This window comes from Apium graveolens, chromosome 1, assembly GCF_009905375.1.
Source record: "Apium graveolens cultivar Ventura chromosome 1, ASM990537v1, whole genome shotgun sequence".
Taxonomy (NCBI): Eukaryota; Viridiplantae; Streptophyta; class Magnoliopsida; order Apiales; family Apiaceae; genus Apium; species Apium graveolens.
This window is the reverse complement of record NC_133647.1, coordinates 52,906,782-52,922,737: the sequence shown is the minus strand read 5'-3', so window position 1 is coordinate 52,922,737 and position 15,956 is coordinate 52,906,782.

Below are 15,956 nucleotides of genomic sequence, written 5' to 3'. Positions count from 1 at the left end.
AGAATTCAATGGGCTTTTATACTTTCTTGAATTAAAATGTAAATAAAATGATTAATTGATACTTTTAAATAAATTACAGCCATTTAAGAGTAAAGAAAGTTGTAGAAATTCTAAAAACTTCCTTTAATACAAATAAATATAACAGTGTAAATCTGTATCAACGGTTAAGTAAAAGAATCAACGGTTGTGACTTACTTAAAATAACTGATGTGACACTTCAATAGATAAGGTAAATAGTTATCCGTTGATGATCAACACTATTTTATCCGTTGAGGGATAAAATTACCAGAAATGTATTTGTCTTTCAACGGATAATGAACATCCGTTGATAGAACAATTTTGGCTTTCAACGGGTAGGGAATATCCATTGATAGAATAATTTTTACTTAAAGTCAACTTTGTTCTTGCAGCAAATTCATTTCAGGCTTCAAGACAGATTATAAAGAGGACATAAATTTATGAATAATTAAGCATACCTAGCTCACTTACTAATCTTGTGAATGTTGATTCATCAAGTGGCTTGGTAAATATGTCTGCAGTCTGCTTTTCACTTGGAACAAAATGAAGTTCCACTGTACCTTTCATCACATGTTCCCTAATGAAGTGGTACTTGATGTCAATGTGCTTGGTTCTTGAGTGCTGCACTGGATTTTCAGTAATGGCAATGGCACTTGTGTTGTCACAGAATATAGGAATTTTGTCAACAGTTAGTCCATAGTCAAATAGTTGATTCCTAATCCATAGTATCTGTGCACAGCAACTACCAGCACAATGTACTCAGCTTCAGCTGTTGATGTAGAAACAAAATTTTGCTTCTTGTTGAACCATGACACAAGCTTGTTCCCTAGAAATTAACAGGTGCCAGTTGTGCTTTTCCTGTCTATTTTGTAGCCTGCATAATCTGCATCTGAGTAGCCAATTAGATCAAAACCAGACTCTCTAGGATACCAAATTCTAGATTTGGAGTCCCTTTGAGATATCTGAAGATTCTTTTAATAGCCACTAAGTGAGATTCTTTAGGGTCAGCTTGAAATCTAGCACAATGACATGTAGAAAACATTATATCAGGTCTACTGGCAGTTAAATATAAAAGTGAGCCAACCATGCCTCTATAACTTGAAATGTCCACAGACTTTTCAGCCTTGTTTAATTCAAGCTTGGTGGCAGTGGCCATGGGAGTTTTTGCAGATAAACAGTCCATTAAATCAAACTTCTTTAAAAGATCATAAATATATTTAGTTTGAATAATGAAAATTCCACCACTAACTTGTTTAACTTGTAAACCAAGAAAATAAGTTAGCTCTCCCATCATGCTCATTTCATATTTACTTTGCATTAACTTAGCAAACTTTTTACAAAGTTTATCATCTGTAGATCCAAATATAATATCATCTACATAAATTTGAACAAGTATTGTAGAGCCATTAACATTTCTAAAGAAAAGAGTTTTGTCAACAGTACCTCTTGTGAAGTGATTATCTAGAAGAAATTTTGACAAAGTCTCATACCAGGCTCTAGGTGCTTGCTTTAGTCCATAAAGTGCTTTCAACAGATAATACATATAGTCTGGAAAGTTTGGATCTTCAAATCCTGGAGGTTGGTTTACATAAACTTCTTCCTCCAATTCCCCATTTATAAATGCACTCTTGACATCCATTTGATAGACTTTGAAATTGGCATGGGCTGTATAGGCTAGAAAGATTCTGATGGCTTCAAGTCTGGCAACTGGAGCAAATGTTTCATCAAAATCTATTCCCTCTTGTTGAGAATAGCCTTTAGCAACCAATCTGGCTTTATTCCTTATGACAATGCCATTTTCATCCATCTTGTTTCCGAATACCCATTTTGTGTCAATAGAACTCTTGTTCTTTGGCTTGGGTACCAGCTTCCATACTTTGTTCCTCTAAAATTTGTTTAGCTCCTCTTGCATTGCTAAAATCCAATCTGGATCCAATAGAGCTTCTTCTACTCTCTTAGGTTCCTCCTGTGATAGAAAGCTACTATATAGACATTCATCTTGAGTAGCCCTTCTAGTATGCACTTTAGATATAGCATCACCAATGATTGGTTCAAAAGGGTGATTCTTGGTCCATTTCCTTTGAGGTGGTAGATTAGCTCTAGATGAGGTTGCCTCAGTATTGTCATGATGTGTGATAGAATGTTGATTGGTTGAAACTCCCCCTGAGTTGCTGATCATTTGAAAGGAATTGGGAGCTCTATCAACTAATGAAGTGAATTGATTATCCGTTGACAGACTTTGATCAACGGATGCTTCATTATGAATTTCAACAGATGATGCACTTTGTCTTTCAACGGATGTTGCATTGCTTCTTTCAACGGAAGCTGAATTATGACTTTCAACGGATGCAGCATTTTGTGCATTATCCAAAGGCAAATTTTGAATTCTTCTTGAGATGCCTTCTTCATTATTCTCATCTTCACTATCATCACAATATATCTCAATATTATCAAATTTGAGTCCTTCATGATGTCCCTCATTTGTTAGTCCATCAATCTTTTTATCATCAAACACAACATGCACAGATTCCATGACAATGTTGGTTCTTAGATTGTAGACCGTATATGATTTTCCAGCAGAACAACCTCCTTCATCAGCCTTTGCATCAAACTTCCCTTTGTGATCAGATTGATTCCTTAAGATGTAACATTTGCAACCAAAGACATGTAGAAAGTTTAAAGTTGGTTTTCTTCTCTTGAATAATTGATAGGGAGTCATGCCTTTTGCCTGATTGATTAGAGAAATATTCTGAGTGTAACATGCACAGTTAACAGCCTCAGCCCAAAAGTAAGTTGGGAGTTTTGACTCTTCAAGCATTGTCCTTGCAGCTTCAATTAGTGATCTGTTCTTCCTTTCGACCACACCATTTTGTTGTGGGGTCCTTGGAGCTGAGAACTCATGCATGATCCCATTTTCTTCACAGAACAACTTCATGGTTGAATTCTTTAACTCAGTTCCATTGTCACTCCTAATATTCCTTACTTTGAAATCAGGATGATTGTTGACTTGCTTGATATGATTGATAATGATTTCACTAGCTTCATCCTTTGATCCAAGAAAATAAACCCATGAAAACTTTGAGAAATCATCTACAATCACTAGGCACTATCTTTTCCTTGAAATTGACAATACATTGACTGGTCCAAAAAGATCCATGTGTAGCAGTTGTAATGGTTCATCAATTGCAGATTCAAGCTTCTTACTGAATGATACTTTCTTTTGCTTTCCTTTCTGACAAGCATCACACAGTCCATCCCTTGTGAATTCTACTAGAGGCATTCCTCTAACTAAGTCCTTTTTTACTAGATCATTCATTGTCTTGAAATTTAAATGGGACAGCTTCTTGTGCCATAGCCAACTTTCAACTGAACTTGCTTTGCTGAGAAGACAAGTAATAGATTCTGCATCTGTAGAGTTGAAGTCAGCTAAATACACATTCCCTTTTCTAACTCCAGTTAGAACCACTTTATTGTCCTTCTTACTTGTGACAATACAGGCTTCAGAATTGAAGGAAACAGTATTCCTTCTGTCACATAATTGACTGATGCTCAATAAGTTGTGTTTGAGACCAACAACCAATGCAACTTCATCAATGATGACATTTTCTTTTGAAATCAAGCCATATCCCATAGTGAATCCTTTGCTGTCATCTCCAAAGGTTATGCTAGGGCCAACTCTCTCTTTAAACTCTGTGAGCAGGGTAAAATCTCCTGTCATGTGTCTTGAACAGCCACTGTCCAAGTACCATAGATTCCTTCTTTTTCCCTACACACAACAAAATCAATCAAGTTGATTTTGGTACCCAAGTTTCCTTGGGTCCAGCCTTGTTAGTCTTTTTCCTAGACTTCATTCCTCCTGCATCTTTTGACTTAGGTAACTTTGGGTCAACCTTGGTCTCAGATGTAGTTGGTTGAAGTGTAGGGTTAGTCACAGAATCATTTAGCACATTTGATTGAATTTGACAAGGCATAGATTGTGCAAACATGTTATTCCACATAGGCATATTGTATGGCATTTGAGGCATACTGAATGTAGTAAAATAAGGATTATTAATATATGGCATGTTTGCAAAATGTGCATGGGGATTCTAATGAGACATAACAGGCATGGCATGCAGAGGTGACATAGACATGTTAGGTATGGAGGGATTTGAAGGCATGGGAGCATTCTTAACAGATTTGCAGTTATCAGATAGATGATTAACACTTTTACAATGCACACAGCTTTTTCTAGGAGCATACCTATCAGGTGTGTAATTGTTATGTTTATTAATCCCTACCTTCCCATTTCTTTTAGATTTTCTTTTAGTTTCCTTTTTATCCTCAACCAACTTAAGCCTATCTTTTAGCTGATCTAAAGTCATGTGTCCTATATTCACCTTACTGGCATCTTTGGATGTGCTAGCTCCTTCTTTGACAAAGTTCTTGAAAGTTGAACCATCCTTCTTATTGAGATTTTTATTTTTAAAATTACTTGCCTGTTTTAATTGATGAGCCTTCAACGGATGCTCTTTTTCTTCCTTCAATGAATAAATTTCATCATCCGTTGATTCCACATCCGTTGATAATCCATCAATTAATTCTAACTCCTTTTTGTTTTTCTTCCAGGCATCCTCACAGAATAATTCAATTCCCTGAACCTTGGCAATCTGAACACTAACATCCCTAGATGTTTTCCAGGCCTTGATTACCTCTTGCACACTCTCTAACTGTTTAGAAAGAATTTCTACTTTCTTAACAGCTTCTTCTAGTTCACTGTCAACAGTCAAGCATTTAAGTTTAATCTTTTCAAGCTCAATTACCTGATCCTCTAATACAGCATTCCTATCACTTAAAAACACATTATTCTCTTTGATCCTAGTGTTTTCTTTGGCTAGTGATTTAAGGGAAACTCGCAAATGATATAATTCATTGGACATATCATTTATAGCTTCATTGCATTCATTTTTAGAAAGCTGAGAGAGATCAGTAGTAATTACCTGGTTGCTTGATGAACTAGTTTTATTTTCATCAGAATTAGCCATCAGGGCTAGGTTGACATATTCCATATCATCATCTTCATTGACTTCATCTGCTGCCCAATCATCTTGAGTGAGAAAAGCTCTTTCCTTTTGTTTGAGCAAATCAAAATACTTCTTTTTGTAATCAAATTGCTCAAATTTCTTATTATCAGAGGTTGGCTTCCTACACTCACTTGCAAAGTGTCCACTAATGCCACAGTTATAACATTTGAACTTGGATTTGTCCACCATGTTTTTGTTTGGCTTAGTGAATTTTGTATTTTTCCTAAACTTCATATTTGCAAACCTCCTGGACAGAAAAGCCAGATGTTCATCAACATCATCAGAGTCATCATGACTGGAATTGTCTTCATCCTCAGCTACTTGCTCTTTACCCTTGCATGATTCTGATTTGCTTGTGCCAATTTTGAGACTTGGCATTGTCTTCTCCTCATTCCTGGCTTCAATTTTCTCATTGTTAGCTACAAGTGCAGCTGTTCCTCCTTTTCTCTTTCCCTTTTCCAGCAGCTCATCCTGCTCCATTTCAAGTTCATAAGTCTTCAAAATTCCATATAATCTTTCAAGTGTGAAGTTCTTATAATCTTGAGAATTTCTTAGAGAGACAGTCATAGGCTTCCATTCCTTTGGTAGAGAGCTCAGAAATTTTAAGTTGGAATCCTTTGTTGGATTTTAAACGCAGCAGGGGCATGGCAAAACACTTTTACACATATAAAATCCAAATAAAAGCATATAAATCGTGAATAAAAATTTGAGGGATCGAATCTAACCTTTTAAAATAATTCGGAGACAACGATCAGAGATCCTTAGCAGTTGCTCCTCAAGTGTGAAGCACTCCACCGGTATCCACCAAGAAAACGATGTTACGGAGGAGGAAGGAGGTGGAGAGAATTGAGTTTTCCAAACTTTTTTGGGTTTTCGGGTTTGTTGTGGGTTAGAATAAAATAGGGTCTATAATAGTGTATTTATAGGCAAAATTTTTAGCTGAAATTTTTCCATAAATATTATTATTATTATTATCCCATTTATTATGCTCATTAATAATTAAAACACCTTTTAATCATTAATCCTTTTTCTAAATACTTTAGAAATAATTCTCTCTCTTGATTTAATTTCCAAAAATTAAATCCTTTAATTAATAATATTAAGAACATTTCTTAATTAATTTATAATCAATTAAATCTCATTTAATCAATTATTAAATTTGCCAATTAATTATTTATTTCATAAATAAATAATTATTAGCCATTATTAATTAATTCCTCCACCATTAAATCATTCTCTTTTTATGGTGTGACCCTGTAGGTTCAATATTAAGCCGATAGTAGAAATAAATAATAATAAAACTATTTTATCATTATTTATATAAATTCTCTAATTTATTAAATATGATTAATTAATTAATCACATTTATTCTACATCGTGAGTGATGCTTCTCAACATATCGCGACTATCCGGATAATATGAATTCACTGCTTAGAATACAAAGAACCTGTCAGTGAATAGTTACCGTACAATAAACTCCTTCTACCCTAAAATGTCCCGATTAAATACAAGGCATGGATCTCGTGTCAAGCCTATCTAATTCAATCACTTGCTTACCATTTACTATGCGTAGTTCTATGCAAATTAGAAACTCCTTTCTAATTTCATTCACTCTGGCCAGAGATTCCTGAACTAGCATAAGTGGATCAGCCTTAAACATTTGCTTCCTTCACTGGAAGGGGTAGATCCTTTATTGATCATATACTATCTTCGTGTACAAATTCCTATACCCAGAAGAGCCCTAATAATTGTCCCTGGAGACTAAGAACTAAACCAAAGCATAGTTCAGTGTACACAAGATGACTATGATGACCTCAAGTCTAAGGATACTTGTACAACTATCACTATGTGAACAACTGCTGACACGTGAGTGAACTCCATCAGTTGTTCAGCTGTGCGAGTCATGTTCAGTGAACTTATTCCATAATAAGCACCTACATACTAGCTATAGTGTCACCACATAAATGTCTATGAGAACAGACATCCTTCATAATGAAGCAAGCATAGTATGTACCGATCTTTGCGGATTATTAATTACCAATTAGTAATCCTATGACCATGAACTATTTAAGTTTAGAGTTATCATCTTTTTAGGTCTCACTATTATGATCTCATCATAATCCATAAAAAGCTTTACTCTAAACTATGGTATATCTTATTTAAACACTTAAATAGATAAAGCCCGTAATAAAACAAAAAAAGTCTTTATTAATATCAATGAAATCAAAACAGATTACATAAAAGTTATTCCTAAATCCTAATACACGATTGGACTTAGGACATATTCCTTTCATCCTTGACTTGGTACACTCTACCATACAGCTTCAATCCATTTAACAGTTTCTGAAATCTGTTGAAGGTATCATTTAATGATTCTCCTTCTTCAAAGTGAAAATATTCATACTGTTGAATAAGAAGCTGCATCTTGTTCTCTCTAACCTGCTCAGTAACTTCACAGATGATTTGTACAGTATCCCAAACTTCCTTTGCAGTTTGACTATTGATGACATTGTCAAACATATCTTGATCTAAGCCATTAAACAAAATGTTCATGGCTTTCTTATCCTTGCGGATATCTTCTATGTCTTCAATAGTCCATTCTGCTTTTGGCTTGGGAATGGACTGTCCAACAGCAACTGTTGCAGTAGCAGCTGTGGCCACTTTGTGAGGGATGTGAGGACCATTTTCAATACTGTTGACGTAGCTTTCATCTTGAGAGAGAAGATGTAAATGCATCTTCACTTTCCAGTGATGATAGTTATCTTTTTCCAGGACTGAAATCTTTATTCCAATATCCTTCCTAGCAGGAGGATTCTTCTGTGCACTCATGATGTTAGCAGAATAGATCTTTAAACTCTTTGTATGTTAAGAGCTTGCTCTGATACCAATTGTTATTCCCAGTGGACTAATAATGAGATTTACAGAAGGGGGTTGAATGTAAATCTCAAAACTTTTTCAAGTTTTGAGTAGTTTCTAAGGCTAAGTGTTTTAGTGCAAGTTTTGAGTAGTTTCTAAGGCTAAGTGTTTTAGTGAGCAAATGCGTGTGAAAGCCTTGAAGCTGATACATACAGATATATATTCAACCACAAATGTAAAGAACACAAAGAACTTAAAAACTTTTCTGGTGGATTTGTTGTTCCACCAGAGATGTGTTATTTCAGAAAATCTGTTATTCAAGGAATTAAATCACAGCTGCTTCCTAGTACAAACTAGATGATTTTCTCTCTGGATTTTTTCTAAACAGCTCTTGAAAATTCACACCTAATTACTAGCTGCTACTTGGTTTATATATCACCAAGTTTACAAGTGAAGACAAAACTGTAAAATACAATAAAAAGGCTCTTCACATGTTTCTTCTTCATTTCTCTATCCAATGCAATTTAGGTTTAGCTGTTAATCTTTGAATACTCCCTTGTTTGCACCAGAATGGAAATGCTGCATTTTCTCGATTCCTCCTAGAGGCTGCCACATTTCAGTTTGTCTCTGTCAACCTATGTGCCTCTGTCAGCTTATGAATCGTCACTATCAACTGCTATTGAACTAAGCATCCGTTGAAGCTTTCATCCGTTGATGCCTTATCCGTTGAGGCTTTATCCGTTGAATCTTTATCCGCTGATGCATTAATAGTTGAAGTCTTATCCGTTGAAGCACTTATCCGTTGATGGATATTATCCGTTGAAGCTTTAGAGACATCCGTTGAAGCTTTATTTCTTATCCGTTGAAGGTCTTCAATATCAGTTGATACTTCTTCACTTATACCAAATTACAAGGCATGAAATATTTACAATTAGCCCTCCTATTTGCATATCCACTAGTAGTCAACATGACTGATAATATCCTACAACATCTAAGAGTTACAACTTGAATCCAGAGAATGAAATGTGCTACAATACTAAACTTATTTCTAAGTAAAGCTACTCCTTCAACGGATAGCCAAGATGGTCTTATCCGTTGAGGCTACAAACACTAGATTTCTACTTAAGTGTTTTGTTTAACTTATCATCAAACTAATACACATATTCCTAACAATATTAGTCATGACCGGATATGAAAGGGATGTCATTAAGTAGGCAAGTAAGTACTCGACATGGTTGAAAATGAAAACGGGATAGTGAGGATTAAAATTTTGGTGATTGCGACTGGTAAACAACCCGAATGGGAGTAAGAGTTTATTATAATGAAAATTATGAAGGATAATTATCAGGAACTAAGCTATCATGCTATTTGGGGATTTTGAGTTATAGGTTAAAAAGACCGCTTATTGTATTATGCAAACGATAAGTTTCCACCGACAAAATTGTAATAAACACGGAAGAGATAATGGGTGAAAGAAAGACACTGTGGCAATTGTGCCAGGAAAGAATCCAAGATTTAATTTCACAACTGGATTAATTCCCAAAGTAATTTATGAAAAAAAGAACAAACAGAGGCACAACTTAGAGTTCTCAAATTGAAAGAAGGGAGAGAGAACTATCCAGACCATTGAAGATACGTCTAGCAGCCTGCCTTTTATTTGGAACGGTTAGGAGAATCTCCTATCATTGATAGAAAACTTGTGTAGATATACTTACCATGCTAGCATAAGGAAAATAATCGATGATATCACTTACGAAGGACAACGTGGAAGAATGAAGGATGTCATTGTTAGAGATGACATAAGGTAAAGAAGATTATTGTTATTCCCAAATAATCTAAAAAAGAATTACAGAAGTGGGGTTGAATGTACTTAGGGTTCTTTTTCAATTTCAAGAACTACTCTATCTCAAATATATAATAGTGTTTGATTAAGCAAAAGTGCGGAATGAAAATATTGATGTAATCAAACACAAAGTAATTAAACACAAGTACTTAAAAACTTTCTGGTAGATTGAACTTTTCCACCAGAGATATATATAAGATTGAGAACTCTGTGATGCAAGGTTTGCACACAGCTGTTTACAAGTAGAATTACAAGGAACAAAGAAATTATTCATAGATACAGCTCTTTCTATTTCTCTTGTTGATTGCATAATTTACTACTAGCTACTCTTGGTTTATATATTACCAAGATACAAGTGAATAGGACAAACTATTAAAATAAAATATGTCTTTGTGTAATCACATGCTTCTTCATTTCTCCGTCCAGTATCTTTGGTTTTCTTTACGTAAGCATGGAAATGGAAATGCTTCTTTGTTTTCTAAAACCCGTATATAGGCTGCCACATTCCATTTGCATATAATCAACCCGTGTGACTGTCAAGTCACTATCAACTGCAATTTAAATTAGAACATCCGTTGATAAGCAATAGATTAGGTTGGCATGTACTCTTCTTTTTCTTCATCAAAATCCAGCTTTCTCTCTTCTCTAAATTTATGTCATGGTACTTTTGTCTGCTTTGGTTCCTCTTGCTTTTCTTCATTCACAGACTCAGTTATCACAGTAGGCATTTTAGTTTCTATGGTTGCAGGCTTCTTAGCTTGGTTCTTGGCATATAAGGAAGCTTGTCGTTTCTGTTGTTTGAGACTCACCTTTTCTTCTTTCTTAGCTTCTTCAAATTGTGGATGTCCAACCATCATACAGATCAATTTTCCATGCCTGTAGATTTTAGCAATTCTCTTCTTCAAGACTGAGTTTCTTGCATATTTGTGATAAGCAATAGATCTACCAAGAAACTTCTCTTCATAGGCTTGGGAGTTGCATAGACTAGGTCCAATGGATTTTTTCTTGAATTCATGGAGTAGTTTTTCTTTGGCTGCAAAATCACATTTGCCTGTAGAAGTCTTCTTGCTGAGGGTTAACCTTTTTCCAAATTCCCTAAGCTCATTTCATTGATTGAAATTGGTCTCAATTGAGTGAAGTATTTCACTGGTTTATCAGGTTTTGCAATTGGACCATAATTCTTCTCAATCTTCCCATCAATCTTTTTCTATTTTTCTTTCAGCTCTATTTCAGCTGCTGCTATCTGTATCAGGTCAATGTTGTTTATCATTGGTGGCTTTTTGAAGGTAATTTCGGGAACAATCACCTTATTGACTTGAAAGTGCACTTTCTCCCCCTCATTAACTGTCTCCCCCTTACTAACTAGAATGATTGCATTATTCTCCCTCTTTTTGTTAGCATCAACTTGAGCAGGGTTTGAGGTTTGTACAGCCACCAATTGTTGTAGCAGGCTTGTCTGAGCTTCCTGATTTGCAAGTATCTTGGCCATTGATTTCTCCATATTTGTAAGTCTTGAATCCATGGCTTCAAATTTTCTATTCAAATCAGCTTCCCTTCTTAGCTTCTGGACTATTTCTAGCCTGGTTGCTTCTGGAAGCTTAGCATCCAATCTAGTAACAAAATCATGTTTAACTTCATCAAGTTCTTGCTTTAGTACATCCACATCTTGACTATGTTTTTGAACTTGAATCATGTGCAATTGTAAAGACTCCAAATGGGCTTTGAGTAGACTTTTGGTGCTGGCACTTGTGGTTGCTTCAATTGCACTTTGGGTGTCATGAATTAACTTGAAAAATGTGGTTTGGAGATGTGAGTTAGTGCATTCCTTGCGCATCATCCATGATGGAATGTCTACATCTCCCCCTATATCCATGCCTTCTCCTTCATCATCCTCACCATCATCCCCAAAAGAGTCTGTAGAACCACCAGAGGGATACTCAAAATCATCACAAGCTGTGGAGGGCATGACATTGATTGCATTCTTGGCCCTTAGCATAGATGCTGTTGTATGCACCAAATTCAGAATCTTTTCAGCAGCCTCATTGCCCTGTCCAGCAAGAACTTAATATGCTGGATTAGGGTGAGTAAATGTCTCAGTATCATAAGTGACATCCATTAACTCATTGAATTAGTTGTCTCTTTTCAGCCTCATTGACATCCATTAACTCACTAACAATGGGCATTTCCCATTCATTTGTACTTGCTTTTTTCTCATTTTCTCTCTGTTTTTGCATCAACGGCTCCCCTTGACTTCTCACCCTCACACCCTTACCTTCACCATCTAAGGTTGGCTCGTCTCACTTTCTTTTACTAAGCTGGAAGAAATAGCTTGCATTTGTTCACTCTTTTCCTCTCCTTTTTCCTGAGATCAACTCAGCCTCTCACTCTAGTCACTCCCTTCCCTCAATCCTCATAGTGATTTTACAACAACTAGATCATCTACACTTGTAACAATTTTGGATATTTCTAGTGGTGCCGTGACTTTCAATGGTGAACAACATTCATCGATGTAGTAGTTGAGAAATTCAGCGGATAATTACTATTAAGCACATCCGTTGAGATACAATCACTGGTCGACGGATGAATAATATCTGTCGAAATAGTGGAAATGAATGATTTTGGAGTTGAAATAATTGTAGAATCTGTGGTGATTGATTTCAGATTATCCACGGATTTCTCACTATTTTCATAAAGAAATGACAAGTGAGCCAACAAGTCATCTAAAAGATGATGCCCACTTGCTTGTGATTTTGGCTCCTCCAAGAGATTTAAAGATGGAGAATCAGGAAATGATGTGTGAATCATGTCCACATCCAAAGAGTTAGTGGGTGAGTTTTGTGTGTGAGGTGCTACTGTAGTAATCGATTTTGACTGTGACTCCACATCTATTGGAGCCGCAACAATCTGAATTTGAGAAGGTGCTATAACTGAGTCTTTGACTGCAGTTTGCACAATGTGTGTACCATGTGTATCCCCAGTGTGTTTAGATTTCTTGTTTCTTGTATAAGTTTGAGGATGGTCTGTGTCCCTAACCCTTTTGGCTTGTGCTCTTGGCTGAGAGCTTTGTTCAATAGTCACATCCTTTTGGAAGGATGCAACAAGTAAGGAGCTTGATTCCTTATTAATCACTACAGTTTGTTGGAAACTGTAGTGTGACTAGGTTGGGTTACACACACCTCTCTCTCCTTATTCTTAGGGATTCTTTGATGTTCCCCCTGTCCCTCACCAGCCTCACTTCCCTTCACACTCCCCACTGTAGTTTTGGTAGTTTTTGAAACTAGTCCCTTTTGAGAGGAACTAGAGTGGGGTCTTTGAGACTTGGATTTAGAAACTTTTGTTTAAGTGGCTTAGGTAGGCATCTATTGGGTCAAACTCACATATTCCATAGCCACACTTGTCTGCAAATAAGTTTGTGGTACAGAAGTAGTTGAGACAGTGGAACTTACCTCAGGTACCTGAGGCCCCTCCATGATTGGCAAACAGATGAGAGGAACCTCATTGAGATTATTTGCCCTGTTCAAATCAACAATAACTCTCCTATCTTGTACCTAACAATCTAACATGTTTGTTGGGTTATCAATAGGAAGAACTTTAGAAACATGGTTAGCCAACATCATAAAGTATCTAGCATAATATATGTTTTTATTTCTTTTCTTAATATCTCCTAATTTATAACCTAACTCATACAAGATAGACTCCCTAAAATTATAATACTTATCACTAAGTAGCATATAGAGCATGTTAACAAGTGAGTAAGTCACAACATCAAATTTGCTTGTTTTAACAGAAAACACTTTAATGAATGAATCACAGAGAAAGCTTCATTCCTTTCTAAGGCCTTTCCTCCTAACCTCACCTAGCTTGGTGGGGTTATAAGAATAGCCAATAGAAGTAAGCATGACACTTACATCTGTATCTATGTGCGGAACAAGTGTGTTATTGTCAGGTAGTTGCAAACATGCTTGAATTGCATCACTATTTATGCATTAATTATTACCTTTCAGTGATAAGGCAATAGTTTTGTCCTTAGAATTGTACACTGCTATAGTCCATATCTCTTCCACCACCTCACAGTAGATTACTGGTGATGCTAACATAGCATAGCTCAATTTGCAACCTTGGATAAAGTCCATCATCTTGTGATAGGCCTCAGAAGCAGTGATATTCTTGTTGACAAGGGCCACAAAATTGTTCTATTCATATACGAAACCAGTTTGAGACATGATTTTTATAACATATTCCATTGGAATGATGAAAGCAGTTATAAAGAAAGTTTTGAGTTTTGGAGATGAAGAGAGTAGAAATTGCTTGAGAAAGATAAAAGTAAAAATAAAAAATAAATTGGGCTTTTATACTATCTCAGAATTGAACAGTTAAAAATTAAAAAGTAAAAATAAAGGAACCAAAGAAATTTGCCCAAAATAGCCATTTAAAAATGAATAAACTGTATAAATTCTAGAAATTATCCATCGAGATATACTTACAGGCTGTAAGTAAATTCGATAGATGATAAATAGAATTAGCGGCTATGATGAAAGCAATTCGACGAATGAATATTAAACAAATATCCGTCGAGATAAAAAGTACCCATAATAATATTTGATTTTTCAACAGATAATAAAATTCGACGGATATTCATTTTCGACGGATAATGAAAATCCGTCGAGATGTAAATATTGACTTAGTCAAAATTTCATCTTTGACAAAAAAAATCAATTTTGATTTTGGCTGCATTTGAAATTGCTTAGACATCAAAATAATTTAGGAATAATTAAGCATACCTAACTCACTTAGCAACCTAGTAAAAGTGGATTCATCAAGTGACTTGGTAAAGATGTCTGTAAGTTGCTTCTCACTTGGAACAAAATGAAGTTCCACAGTACCATTCATGACATGCTTTCGAATGAAATGGTACTTGATGTCAATGTGCTTGGTTCTTGAATTTTGTATTGGATTTTCAGTAATTGCAATGACATTTGTGTTATTGCAAAAAATAGGAATCTTATCCACCTGTAGACCATAGTCCAACAATTGGTTTTTCATCCATAAAATATGTGTACAACAACTGCCAGCAACAATATATTCATCCTCAGCTATAGAAGTAGAGACTGAATTTTGCTTTTTACTGAACCAGGATACTAGCTTATTTCCTAGAAATTGACAGGTTCATGTTGTACTTTTTCTATCAATTCTACCACCTGCATAATCTGCATCTGAATAACCCATTAGATCAAAACCATAATCTTTGGGATACTAAATGCCAAGTTTTAGTGTTCCTTTGAGATATCTAAAAATTCTCTTTATAGCTATTAAGTGAGATTCTCTAGGATCAGCTTAAAATCTAGCACAAAGACAAGTAGCAAACATTATATCTGGCCTACTGGATGTTAAATATAAAAGTGAGCAAACCATGCCTCTATAACTTGAAATGCCCAAAGACTTTTCAGTAGTGTTTAATCCAAGTTTAGTGGCGGTGGCCATGGGAGTTTTTTCAGATGTGCAATCCATTAAGTCAAACTTCTTTAAAAGTTCATAAATATATTTGGTTTGACTAATGAATATTCCATTACTAACTTGCTTAACTTGTAAACCAAGAAGGTAAGTTGGTTTTCCCATCATGCTCATTTCATATTTACTTTGCATCAATTTGGCAAACTTTTTACAAGGTTTCTCATCTGTAGAGCGAAATATAATATTATCTACATAAATCTGACAAGTATGATAGAGCTATTAACATTTCTAAAGAAAAGAGTTTTATCAACAGTACCTCTTATAAAGTGATTTTCTAAGAGGAACTTTGACAAAGTGTCATACTAGGCTCTAGGTGCTTGCTTCAAACCATAAAGTGCTTTCAAGAGATAGTAGACATAATCTAGAAAATTGGGGTCTTCAAAACCATGACGCTTGTGGCGCCCTCCAAACCCGGGTCAGAAGTTTGGGGTCCACACACACACCTTATTTATAACCTGCTTATAACAATAATAAGGAAAATAATAATATACAGTGACCCTACTTACCAACCACCACGGACCGCAACAGGTTAAAGTATGTACACAAGCCAAACACACTATTATATTACAAACGTTCAAATCCCAACTATTCCAAACTCAAAACTGAGTATTAAACATTATTACAAACTTTTACAGGCTTAAATTATCCCAAAAGAAGCCTACTAG